Source organism: Somniosus microcephalus, unplaced genomic scaffold (genome assembly GCF_052327205.1).
Source record: "Somniosus microcephalus isolate GS21.2 unplaced genomic scaffold, FLI_Smic_1.0 unresolved_chr7, whole genome shotgun sequence".
In the NCBI taxonomy this organism is placed as follows: Eukaryota; Metazoa; Chordata; class Chondrichthyes; order Squaliformes; family Somniosidae; genus Somniosus; species Somniosus microcephalus.
The window spans coordinates 2,610,004-2,624,493 of NW_028225185.1; the positions used below are offsets into that span (position 1 = coordinate 2,610,004).

The window sequence follows — 14,490 nt, forward strand, 5'->3', positions numbered from 1 at the left end:
TATCTGTTATTCTATATATAAACCCCCCGAACTCCCCGATTAGATTCCAGCCTGTAACTCACACCCGGGTATCTGTTATTCTATATATAAACCCCCCCGAACCCCTCGATTAGATTCCAGCCTGTAACTCACTCCCGGGTATCTGTTATTCTATATATAAACTCCCCGAACCTCTCGATTAGATTCCAGCCTGTAACTCACTCCCGGGTATCTGTTATTCTATATATAAACCCCCCGAACCCCTCGATTAGATTCCAGCCTGTAACTCACTCCTGGGTATCTGTTATTCTGTATATAAACCCCACCGAACCCCTCGATTAGATTCCAGCCTGTAACTCACTCCCGGGTATCTGTTATTCTATATATAAACCCCCACTGAACCCCTCGATTAGATTCCAGCCTGTAACTCACTCCGGGGTATCTGTTATTCTATATATAAACCACCCGAACCCCTCGATTAGATTCCAGTCTGTAACTCACTCCCGGGTATCTGTTATTCTATATATAAACCCCCCCCCCCCGAACCCCTCGATTAGATCTAGCCTGTAACTCACTCCCGGGTATCTGTTATTCTATATATAACCCCCCCGAACCCCTCGATTAGATTCCAGCCTGTAACTCGCTCCCGGGTATCTGTTATTCTTTTTATAAACCCCCGAACCCCTCGATTATAGTGTCATAGAGTCATAGAGTTATACAGCACAGAAAGAGGCCCTTCGGCCCATCGTGTCCGCGCCAGCCATCAAGCCCTGTCTATTCTAATCCCATTTTACAGCACTTGGTCCGTAGCCTTGTATGCTATGGCGTTTCAAGTGCTCATCTAAATGCTTCTTGAATGTTGTGAGGGTTCCTGCCTCTACCACCCTTTCAGGCAGTGAGTTCCAGATTCCAACCACCCTCTGGGTGAAAAAGTTTTTCCTCAAATCCCCTCTAAACCTCCTGCCCCTTACCTTGAATCTATGCCCCCTGGTTATTGACCCCTCTACCAAGGGGAAAAGTTCCTTTCTATCTACCCTATCTATGCCCCTCATAATTTTGTACACCTCAATCAGGTCCCCCCTCAGCCTTCTCTGCTCTAAGGAAAACAACCCCAGCCTGTCCAGTCTCTCTTCATAGCTGAAGCGCTCCAGCCCAGGTAACATCCTGGTGAATCTCCTCTGCACCCTCTCCAATGCAATCACATCCTTCCTATAGTGTGGCGACCAGAACTGCACACAGGATTCCAGCTGTGGCCTAACTAGCGTTTTGTACAGCTCCATCATAACCTCCCTGCTCTTATATTCTGTGTCTCGACTAATGAAGGCAAGTATCCCATATGCCTTTTTAACCACCTTATCTACCTGTCCTGCTGCCTTCACGGATCTATGTACATGGACACCAAGGTCCCTCTGATCCTCTGTCCTTCCTAGGGTCCTACCATTCATTGTGTATTCCCTTGCCTTGTTAGTCCTCCCAAAATGCATCACCTCACACTTTTCAGGGTTAAATTCCATTTGCCACTGTTCTGCCCATCTAACCAACCCGTCCATATCATCTTGTAGCCTGAGGCTTCCCTCCTCGCTATTGACCACTCCACCAAATTTCGTGTAATCTGCGAACTTACTGATCATACCTCCTAAATTCATATCTAAATCATTAATGTACACTACAAACAGCAAGGGACACAGCACCGATCCCTGCAGTACACCACTGGATTAGATTCCAGCCTGTAACTCGCTCCCGGGTATCTGTTATTCTATATATAAACCCCCCGAGCCACTTGATTAGATTCCAGCCTGTAACTCACTCCCGGGTATCTGTTATTCTATATATAAACCGCCCAAACCCCTCGATTAGATTCCAGCCTGTAACTCACTCCTGAGTATCCGTTATTCGATATATAAACCCCCCGAACCCCTCGATTAGACTCCAGCCTGTAACTCACTCACGGGTATCTGTTATTCTATATATAAACCCCCCCAAACCTCTCGATTAGATTCCAGCCTGTAACTCACTCCTGGGTATCCGTTATTCGATATATAAACCCCCCGAACCCCTCGATTAGATTCCAGCCTGTAACTCACTCCCGGGTATCTGTTATTCTATATATAACCCCACCGAGCTCCTCGATTAGATTACGCCTGTAACTTACTCCCGGGTATCTGTTATTCTATATATAAACCCCCCCGAACCTCTCGATTAGATTCCTGCCTGTAACTCACTCCCGGGTATCTGTTATTCAATATGTAAACCACACGAACCCCTCGATTAGATTCCAGCCTGTAACACACTCCTGGGTATCCGTTATTCTATATATAAACCCCCCGAACCCATCGATTAGATTCCACCTGTAACTCACTCCCGGGTATCTGTTATTCTATATATAAACCCCCCCGAATCCCTCGATTAGATTCCAGCCTGTAACTCACTCCCGGGTATCTGTTATTCTATATATAAACTCCCCGAACCTCTCGATTAGATTCCAGCCTGTAACTCACTCCCGGGTATCTGTTATTCTATATATAAACCCCCCGAACCCCTCGATTAGATTCCAGCCTGTAACTCACTCCCGGGTATCTGTTATTCTGTATATAAACCCCACCGAACCCCTCGATTAGATTCCAGCCTGTAACTCACTCCCGGGTATCTGTTATTCTATATATAAACCCCCACTGAACCCCTCGATTAGATTCCAGCCTGTAACTCACTCCGGGGTATCTGTTATTCTATATATAAACCACCCGAACCCCTCGATTAGATTCCAGTCTGTAACTCACTCCCGGGTATCTGTTATTCTATATATAAACCCCCCCCCCGAACCCCTCGATTAGATCTAGCCTGTAACTCACTCCCGGGTATCTGTTATTCTATATATAACCCCCCCGAACCCCTCGATTAGATTCCAGCCTGTAACTCGCTCCCGGGTATCTGTTATTCTTTTTATAAACCCCCGAACCCCTCGATTATAGTGTCATAGAGTCATAGAGTTATACAGCACAGAAAGAGGCCCTTCGGCCCATCGTGTCCGCGCCAGCCATCAAGCCCTGTCTATTCTAATCCCATTTTACAGCACTTGGTCCGTAGCCTTGTATGCTATGGCGTTTCAAGTGCTCATCTAAATGCTTCTTGAATGTTGTGAGGGTTCCTGCCTCTACCACCCTTTCAGGCAGTGAGTTCCAGATTCCACCCACCCTCTGGGTGAAAAAGTTTTTCCTCAAATCCCCTCTAAACCTCCTGCCCCTTACCTTGAATCTATGCCCCCTGGTTATTGACCCCTCTACTAAGGGGAAAAGTTCCTTTCTATCTACCCTATCTATGCCCCTCATAATTTTGTACACCTCAATCAGGTCCCCCCTCAGCCTTCTCTGCTCTAAGGAAAACAACCCCAGCCTGTCCAGTCTCTCTTCATAGCTGAAGCGCTCCAGCCCAGGTAACATCCTGGTGAATCTCCTCTGCACCCTCTCCAATGCAATCACATCCTTCCGATAGTGTGGCGACCAGAACTGCACACAGGATTCCAGCTGTGGCCTAACTAGCGTTTTGTACAGCTCCATCATAACCTCCCTGCTCTTATATTCTATGCCTCGGCTAATGAAGGCAAGTATCCCATATGCCTTTTTAACCACCTTATCTACCTGTCCTGCTGCCTTCACGGATCTATGTACATGGACACCAAGGTCCCTCTGATCCTCTGTCCTTCCTAGGGTCCTACCATTCATTGTGTATTCCCTTGCCTTGTTAGTCCTCCCAAAATGCATCACCTCACACTTTCCAGGGTTAAATTCCATTTGCCACTGTTCTGCCCATCTAACCAACCCGTCTATATTGTCCTGTAGCCTGAGGCTTCCCTCCTCGCTATTGACCACTCCACCAAATTTCGTGTAATCTGCGAACTTACTGATCATACCTCCTAAATTCATATCTAAATCATTAATGTACACTACAAACAGCAAGGGACACAGCACCGATCCCTGCAGTACACCACTGGATTAGATTCCAGCCTGTAACTCGCTCCCAGGTATCTGTTATTCTATATATAAACCCCCCGAGCCACTTGATTAGATTCCAGCCTGTAACTCACTCCCGGGTATCTGTTATTCTATATATAAACCGCCCAAACCCCTCGATTAGATTCCAGCCTGTAACTCACTCCTGGGTATCCGTTATTCGATATATAAACCCCCCGAACCCCTCGATTAGACTCCAGCCTGTAACTCACTCACGGGTATCTGTTATTCTATATATAAACCCCCCCGAACCTCTCGATTAGATTCCAGCCTGTAACTCACTCCTGGGTATCCGTTATTCGATATATAAACCCCCCGAACCCCTCGATTAGACTCCAGCCTGTAACTCACTCCCGGGTATCTGTTATTCTATATATAAACCCCCCCGAACCTCTCGATTAGATTCCAGCCTGTAACTCACTCCCGGGTATCTGTTATTCTATATATAACCCCACCGAGCTCCTCGATTAGATTACGCCTGTAACTTACTCCCGGGTATCTGTTATTTTATATATAAACCCCCCCGAACCTCTCGATTAGATTCCTGCCTGTAACTCACTCCCGGGTATCTGTTATTCAATATGTAAACCACACGAACGCCTCGATTAGATTCCAGCCTGTAACTCACTCCTGGGTATCCGTTATTCTATATATAAACCCCCCGAACCCATCGATTAGATTCCACCTGTAACTCACTCCCGGGTATCTGTTATTCTATATATAAACCCCCCCGAATCCCTCGATTAGATTCCAGCCTGTAACTCGCTCCCGGGTATCTGTTATTCTATATATAAACCCCACCGAACTCCTCGATTAGATTCCAGCCTGTAACTCACTCCCGGGTATCTGTTATTCTATATAGAAACCCCCCGAACCCCTCGATTAGATTCCAGCCTGTAACTCACTCCCGGGTATCTGTTATTCTATATATAAACCCCCCGAACCCCTCGATTAGATTCCAGCCTGTAACTCACTCCCGGGTATCCGTTATTCTATATAGAAACCCCCCGAACCCCTCGATTAGATTCCAGCCTGTAACTCACTCCCGGGTACCTGTTATTCTATATATAAACCCCCCGAACCCCCCGATTAAATTCCAACCTGTAACTCACTCCTGGGTATCTGTTATTCTATATATAAACCCCCGAACCCTTCGATTAGATTTCAGCCTGTAACTCACTCCCGGGTATCTGTTATTCAATATATAAACAACCCGAACCCCTCGATTAGTTTCCAGCCTATAACTCACTCCCGGGTATCTGTTATTCTATATATAAACCCCCCTGAACCCCTCGATTAGATTCCAGCCTGTAACTCACTCCCGGGTATCTGTTATTCTATATATAAACCCCCCGAACCCCTCGATTAGATTCCAGCCTGTAACTCACTCCCGGGTATCCGTTATTCTATATATAAACCCCCCTGAAGCGCTCGATTAGATTCCAGCCTGTAACTCACTCCTGGGTATCCGTTATTCTATATATAAACCCCCCGAACCCCTCGATTAGATTCCACCTATAACTTACTCCCGGGTATCTGTTATTTTATATATAAACCCACCGAACCCCTCGATTAGATTTAAGTCTGTAACTCACTCCCGGGTATCTGTTATTCTATATATAAACCCACCGAGCTCCTCGATTAGATTCCACCTGTAACTCACTCCCGGGTATCTGTTATATAAACCCCCCGAACTCCTCGATTAGATTCCAGCCTGTAACTCACTCCCGGGTATCTGTTATTCTATATATAAACCCACCGAACCCCTCGATTAGATTCCAGTCTGTAACTCACTCCCGGGTATCTGTTATTCTATATATAAACCCACCGAACCCCTCGATTAGATTCCAGTCTGTAACTCACTCCCGGGTATCCGTTATTCTATATATAAACCCCCCAAACACCTCGATTAGATTCCAGCCTGTAACTCACTCCCGGGTATATGTTATTCTATATATAAACCACCTGAACCCCTCGATTAGATTCCAGCCTGTAACTCACTCCCGGGTATCTGTTATTCTATATATAAACACCCCGATTAGATTCCAGCCTGTAACTCACTCCCGGGTATCAGTTATTCAATATATAAACCCCCCGAACACCTCGATTAGATTCCAGCCTGTAACTCACTCCTGGGTATCTGTTATTCTATATATAACCCCCCTGAACCCCTCGATTAGATTCCAGCCTGTAACTCACTCCTGGGTATCCGTTATTCTATATATAAACCCCCCGAACCCCTCGATTAGATTCCAGGCTGTAACTCGCTCCCGGGTATCCGTTATTCTATATATAAACCCCCCGAACCCATCGATTAGATTCCAGCCTGTAACTCACTCCCGGGTATCTGTTATTCTATATATAAACCCCCCCGAACCCCTCGATTAGATTCCAGCCTGTAACTCACTCCCGGGTATCTGTTATTCTATATATAAACCCCCCCGAACCCCACGATTAAATTCCAGCCTGTAACTCACTCCCGGGTATCTGTTATTCTATATATAAACCCCGCTAACCCCTCGATCAGATTCCAGCCTGTAACTCACTCCCAGGTATCTGTTATTCTATATATTAACCCCCCGAACCCCTCGATTAGATTCCAGCCTGTAACTCACTTCCGGGTATCTGTTATTCTATATTTAAACCCCCTGAACCCCTCGATTAGATTCCAGCTGGTAACTCACTCCCGACTATCCGTTATTCTATATATAAACCCCCCGAACCCCTCGATTAGATTCCAGCCTGTAACTCACTCCCGGGTATCTGTTATTCTATATATAAACCCCCCGAACCCCTCGATTAGATTCCAGTCTGTAACTCGCTCCCGGGTATCCGTTATTCTATATATAAACCCCCCGAACCCCTCGATTAGATTCCAGCCTGTAACTCACTCCCAGGTATCTGTTATTCTATATATTAACCCCCCGAACCCCTCAATTAGATTCCAGCCTGTAACTCAAACGGGTATCCGTTATTCTATATATAACCCCCCCGAACCCCTCGATTAGATTCCAGCCGGTAACTCACTCTCGGGTATCTGTTATTCTATATATAAACCCCCGAACCCTTCGATTAGATTCCAGCCTGTAACTCACTCCCGGGTATCTGTTATTCTATATATAAACCCCCCGAACCCCCCGATTAAATTCCAACCTGTAACTCACTCCTGGGTATCTGTTATTCTATATATAAACCCCCGAACCCTTCGATTAGATTTCAGCCTGTAACTCACTCCCGGGTATCTGTTATTCAATATATAAACAACCCGAACCCCTCGATTAGTTTCCAGCCTATAACTCACTCCCGGGTATCTGTTATTCTATATATAAACCCCCCTGAACCCCTCGATTAGATTCCAGCCTGTAACTCACTCCCGGGTATCTGTTATTCTATATATAAACCCCCCGAACCCCTCGATTAGATTCCAGCCTGTAACTCACTCCCGGGTATCCGTTATTCTATATATAAACCCCCCTGAAGCGCTCGATTAGATTCCAGCCTGTAACTCACTCCTGGGTATCCGTTATTCTATATATAAACCCCCCGAACCCCTCGATTAGATTCCACCTATAACTTACTCCCGGGTATCTGTTATTTTATATATAAACCCACCGAACCCCTCGATTAGATTTAAGTCTGTAACTCACTCCCGGGTATCTGTTATTCTATATATAAACCCACCGAGCTCCTCGATTAGATTCCACCTGTAACTCACTCCCGGGTATCTGTTATATAAACCCCCCGAACCCCTCGATTAGATTCCAGCCTGTAACTCACTCCCGGGTATCTGTTATTCTATATATAAACCCACCGAACCCCTCGATTAGATTCCAGTCTGCAACTCACTCCCGGGTATCTGTTATTCTATATATAAACCCACCGAACCCCTCGATTAGATTCCAGCCTGTAACTCACTCCCGGGTATCCGTTATTCTATATATAAACCCCCCAAACACCTCGATTAGATTCCAGCCTGTAACTCACTCCCGGGTATCTGTTATTCTATATATAAACCACCTGAACCCCTCGATTAGATTCCAGCACGTAACTCACTCCCGCGTATCTGTTATTCTATATATAAACACCCCGATTAGATTCCAGCCTGTAACTCACTCCCAGGTATCTGTTATTCTATATATAAACCCCCCGAACCCCTCGATTAGATTCCAGCCTGTAACTCACTCCCGGGTATCTGTTATTCTATATATAAACCCCCCGAACCCCTCGATTAGATTCCAGTCTGTAACTCACTCCCGGGTATCTGTTATTCTATATATAAACCCCCCGAACCCCTCGATTAGATTCCAGCCTGTGACTCGCTCCCGGGTACCCCCGAACCCCTCGATTAGATTCCAGCCTGTAACTCACTCCCAGGTATCTGTTATTCTATATATTAACCCCCCGAACCCCTCAATTAGATTCCAGCCTGTAACTCACTCCCGGGTATCTGTTATTCTATATATAAACCCCCCCGAACCCCACGATTAAATTCCAGCCTGTAACTCACTCCCGGGTATCTGTTATTCTATATATAAACCCAGCTAACCCCTCGATCAGATTCCAGCCTGTAACTCACTCCCAGGTATCTGTTATTCTATATATTAACCCCCCGAACCCCTCGATTAGATTCCAGCCTGTAACTCACTCCCGGGTATCTGTTATTCTATATTTAAACCCCCTGAACCCCTCGATTAGATTCCAGCCGGTAACTCACTCCCGACTATCCGTTATTCTATATATAAACCCCCCGAACCCCTCGATTAGATTCCAGCCTGTAACTCACTCCCGGGTATCTGTTATTCTATATATAAACCCCCCGAACCCCTCGATTAGATTCCAGTCTGTAACTCACTCCCGGGTATCTGTTATTCTATATATAAACCCCCCGAACCCCTCGATTAGATTCCAGCCTGTGACTCGCTCCCGGGTACCCCCGAACCCCTCGATTAGATTCCAGCCTGTAACTCACTCCCAGGTATCTGTTATTCTATATATTAACCCCCCGAACCCCTCAATTAGATTCCAGCCTGTAACTCACTCCCGGGTATCCGTTATTCTATATATAAACCCCCCGAACCCCTCGATTAGATTCCAGCCTGTAACTCACTCCCGGGTATCTGTTATTCTATATATTAACCCCCCGAACACCTCGATTAGATTCCAGGCTGTAACTCACTCCCAGGTATCTGTATTTCTATATATTAACACCCCGAATCCCTCGATTAGATTCCAGCCTGTAACTCACTTCAGGGTATCTTTCATTCTATATATTAACCCCCCGAACCCCACGATTAGATTCCAGCCTGTAACTCACTCCCGGGTATCTGTTATTCTATATATTAACCCCCCGAACCCCTCGATTAGATTCCAGCCTGCAACTCACTCCCGGGTATCTGTTATTCTATATATAAACCCCCCTGAACCCCTCGATTAGATTCCAGTCTGTAACTCACTCCCAGGTATCTGTTATTCTGTATATAAACCCCACCGACCCCCTCGATTAGATTCCAGCCTGTAACTCACTCCCGGGTATCTGTTATTCTATATATAAACCTCCCGAACCCCTCGATTAGATTCCAGCCTGTAACTCACTCCCGGGTATCTGTTATTCTATATATAAACCCCCTGAACCCCTCGATTAGATTCCAGCCTGTAACTCACTCCCGGGTATCTGTTATTCTATATATAAACCCACCGAACCACTCGATTAGATTCCAGCCTGTAACTCACTCCCGGGTATCTGTTATTCTATATATAAACCCCCCGAACCCCTCAATTAGATTCCAGCCTGTAACTCACTCCCGGGTATCTGTTATTCTATATATAAACCCACCGAACCACTCGATTAGATTCCAGCCTGTAACTCACTCCCGGGTATCTGTTATTCTATATATAAACCCCCCCCGAACCCCGCAATTAGATTCCAGCCTGTAACTCACTCCCGGGTATCTGTTATTCTATATATAAACCCCCCGAACCCCTCAATTAGATTCCAGCCTGTAACTCACTCCCGGGTATCTGTTATTCTATATATTAACCCCCCCAAACCCCTCGATTAGATTCCAGCCTGTAACTCACTCCCGGGTATCTGTTATTCTATATATTAACCCCCCGAACACCTCGATTAGATTCCAGGCTGTAACTCACTCCCAGGTATCTGTATTTCTATATATTAACACCCCGAATCCCTCGATTAGATTCCAGCCTGTAACTCACTTCAGGGTATCTTTCATTCTATATATTAACCCCCCGAACCCCACGATTAGATTCCAGCCTGTAACTCACTCCCGGGTATCTGTTATTCTATATATTAACCCCCCGAACCCCTCGATTAGATTCCAGCCTGCAACTCACTCCCGGGTATCTGTTATTCTATATATAAACCCCCCTGAACCCCTCGATTAGATTCCAGTCTGTAACTCACTCCCAGGTATCTGTTATTCTGTATATAAACCCCACCGACCCCCTCGATTAGATTCCAGCCTGTAACTCACTCCCGGGTATCCGTTATTCTATATATAAACCCCCCGAACCCCTCGATTAGATTCCAGCCTGTAACTCGCTCCCGGGTGTCCGTTATTCTATATATAAACCCCCCGAACCCCTCGATTAGATTCCAGTCTGTAACTCACACCCGGGTATCAGTTATTCTATATATAAACCCCCTGAACTCCTCGATTGGATTCCAGCCTGTAACTCACTCCCAGGTATCTGTTATTCTATATATTAACCCCCCGAACCCCTCGATTAGATTCCAGCCTGTAACTCACTCCCGGGTATCTGTTATTCTATATATAAACCCCCCCGAACCCCTCGATTAGATTCCAGCCTGTAACTCACTCCCGGGTATCTGTTATTCTATATATAAACCCACCGAAAATCTCAATTGGACTCCAGCCTGTAACTCACTCCCGGGTATCTGTTATTCTATATATAAACCCCCCGAACCCCTCGATTAGATTCCAGCCTGTAACTCACTCCCAGGTATCTGTTATTCTATATATTAACCCCCCGAACCCCTCGATTAGATTCCAGCCTGTAACTCACTCCCGGGTATCTGTTATTCTATATATAAACCCCCCCGAACCCCTCGATTAGATTCCAGCCTGTAACTCACTCCCGGGTATCTGTTATTCTATATATAAACCCCCCGAACCCCTCGATTAGATTCCAGCCTGTAACTCACTCCCAGGTATCTGTTATTCTATATATTAACCCCCCGAACCCCTCGATTAGATTCCAGCCTGTAACTCACTCCCGGGTATCTGTTATTCTATATATTAACCCCCCCAAACCCCTCGATTAGATTCCAGCCTGTAACTCACTCCCGGGTATCTGTTATTCTATATATTAACCCCCCGAACCCCACGATTAGATTCCAGCCTGTAACTCACTCCCGGGTATCTGTTATTCTATATATTAACCCCCCAAACCCCTCGATTAGATTCCAGCCTGTAACTCACTCCCAGGTATCTGTTATTCTATATATAAACCCCCCGGACCACTCGATTAGATTCCTGCCTGTAACTCACTCCCGGGTATCTGTTATTCTATATATTAACCCCCTGAACCCCTCGATTAGATTCCAGCCTGTAACTCACTCCCAGGTATCTGTTGTTCTATATATAAACCCCCCGGACCACTCGATTCGATTCCTGCCTGTAACTCACTCCCGGGTATCTGTTATTCTATATATTAACCCCCTGAACCCCGCGATTGGATTCCAGCCTGTAACTCACTCCCGGGTATCTGTTATTCTATATATAAACCCCCTGAACCCCTCGATTAGATTCCTGCCTGTAACTCACTCTGGGTGAATAAATCTGTAGCTCGCACAGGGGAATGGGGTGGGCTTTGAGTTAAAATATTGCCTTTCTCTGCCCTCCGTCTCCCAGCATGTTGTTCTCAATCTATCAGAACCGGGAGTGCTCTGGTCTCTCAGTCCCAGAGCAGTCGAAGAGCCAAAGGTTCCTGACTGTGAACTGGGACAGTAAGATAACGGAGGCTAGGATGGAGCTGGGAATTGACAATCCTGTCAGGCTGTGTCATTCCTCCACCTCCTGCCCATCTCACTGAAGTGTCTCCATTTTAATCCCATCTCTCCCTGTCTCCATCAATGTCTCTTTCTGTAACCCCTGTTGCACCTCTAGATCCCCCCCTCTACATATTCTTTCCTTTTTTTCTCTTCTCCTCTCCCTCCTTCTCTACTGCCTCTCTCTTCCTGCCCTTTTTCGCCTCTCCATTTCACCCTTTCTCTCTCCCTCCATCTCCTCCTTGTACCTTTCTTTCTCACCCTCCCTCCATCATCCCTCTGCTCCGTGTCCTTCCCCATCTCTCGCCCTCCCTCTCTCTCTCTCTGAGCCGCTTGCATTGCCCTCCCTTCCCTCCCCCCAACCTGCTCCCTGGGATCCCATCCCTCTGCAATGTCGCATCATGCTCAGCAGCCCCGGTGTTTCAGTCGGAGCCTGAGGGCAACATTCTCTGGAGCCGCAGCAGCCAGGGTCCAGCTGGCAACAAGGAGGCGCCATGCCAACTGCAGACGGGCATCTTGTGCCCGTCTCCCCTTCCATGCACCTCCATCGCCACAATAGGCAGCTCAATCAGCCAGACAAGCCAGACAAAGACAACACAAGAGCACCAGCATCGTTTGAGAATGGCATCTGTCACTTCAACCCCAGCCCAACCTCCAGCAGCACCAGGACATCTGCAATTCCCCCTGAAATCCACAGATTGAGGGACAGGAGGAATTTAAAAAGAAATATCTTGCATATTAACAGGAGCACACCTGGTGGCTCAGAATCTCCAACAATCTCTTAGCACCGACACGATTTGATTACATATTTAAAAAAAAACTATTAGACATCTTCCAGCAGAAGGATTGTTTGGAAATCTTGCTGGGGGGGGGGGGGGGGCGCAGAGGGACAATTACCAGAACTAACAAGGTCACACTAACAATCCCATTCTACACAAACCTCCTCCCCCCACCAAGATCACATCAAATGCACAGCACACGCCTGTTATAACATTCACCCCACCCCTCCAATGCTCTCCCCCCGCCCAAAAAAAAACACACGGGTTTAAAAAAAAAACAAATTCCTTCAAAGAAATCCGGCTTTCAAAGAAAAATGCAAAAAAAAACCTGCACAAAATATCATTGCAGGATGCTGAGGACAAAATGGCCACACTCACAAGGCAGTGAGATTTGGGGAATAACTCCCTCTGACATTTCGCATGGCTTCACTCTGCATTTTTTTCCCTGTGCAATGGGAGAAATGCAGGTGGGGTTTGTAACGATGTCATTTGTTGTTGTTCTTTACCTGGTTGTGCAGAGAGAGACAGAGAGAGAGGGTTCGGCGCTTGGAATCTGTGCTTGGCTGGAGCTGTCAGAGATGCGGGCTCCGAGATCCTGGGTACCAGCCCTGCCTCACTCACTCACTCACTCACACACCATCCCACAGGGAGAGTCCACACAGACAGGCAGGGGGAGGAGAGGACCATCCGGCAACTCTGCCTCAGGGGCTGGGAGACTCTCAGCTCCGCTGGGCTGTCAGAGGCACCAGGACCCAGGACATCTCCCAATTGTCCCAGTCAGGATTCCTCCGCTAGTCAGCCAGGAGGACAGACCTCGACTTCTCCCCCTTTCCTCCTCCCCCCCCTTCCTCCCCCATTCATTCCCAGCTCCTCCAGTTTCCCGTGATTTTAAAAATAATAATTTTTTTTTTTTGGAAATGGTTCCCCCTTTCCCAAGTCTCCCCTTTTTTCCCCTGTCGGGATTAAGGTCCAGCGTCAGTTCCTCGTAGACATAAACAAGCCCAGTTCAACTCTCTCATCCGCCTCAACAGTGGTGCTGGGTTCGCCTCTTCAACCTCTGCAGTCTGGGACCGGGAGATGTCGAGATTTTCCTGGGATCTCTGGGACCAGGAGATGTCTCTGGGACCAGGAGATGTTCCTGGGATCTCTGGGACTGGGAGGTTTCCCTGGGATCTCTGGGACTGGGAGATTTCTCTGGGATCGGGAGATGTTCCTGGGATCTCTGGGACTGGGAGATTTCCCTGGGATCTCTGGGACCGGGAGATGTCACTGGGATCGGAAGATATCCCTAGGATCTCTGGGATCAGGAGATATCCCTGGGATCTCTGGGATTGGGAGATGTCCTTTTTGATGCTAATGTACCTCGCTCTCCAATACCTCGATTGGATGCCTGCTCCTGTGCGAGGCCACGCCAAGCAGGATATTCTATCAGGGAAGGATCACCTCCCAGTCCAATTCAGTCATCAGGTGGGCACAAGCTCTCCCACAGGAGTCACTGATAGTGATTAGGAACAGGATCCCTGGTTAATCCCCCCGCTCCTTAACCCAGGGGCTCTGAGGTCAGCTGACTCAACACAGGCCAGGGGTGGAAGCTCAACTTGTGCTGCCTCCTGCAGTCGAATATCCTGGCCACAGTCGTTGTCTGGGTGCAGAGGCTTGGGCCTGTACCCCAGCTAGAGTCGGTGCCTCCAGG

The 14,490-nt window shown here is 47.1% G+C and overlaps 1 protein-coding gene across 1 annotated transcript in view; it reads right to left on the reverse strand.

Annotated features, from left to right (window-relative positions):
• Positions 1-13,599, reverse strand: part of sv2a (synaptic vesicle glycoprotein 2A) — a 50,499-nt gene extending 36,900 nt beyond the window's left edge. The window contains exon 1 of the mRNA XM_085978240.1: positions 13,304-13,599. The gene's annotated coding sequence lies outside the window, so the exon portion shown is untranslated. The remainder of the gene's footprint in view (positions 1-13,303) is intronic.
• Positions 13,600-14,490: the final 891 nt, after the last annotated feature.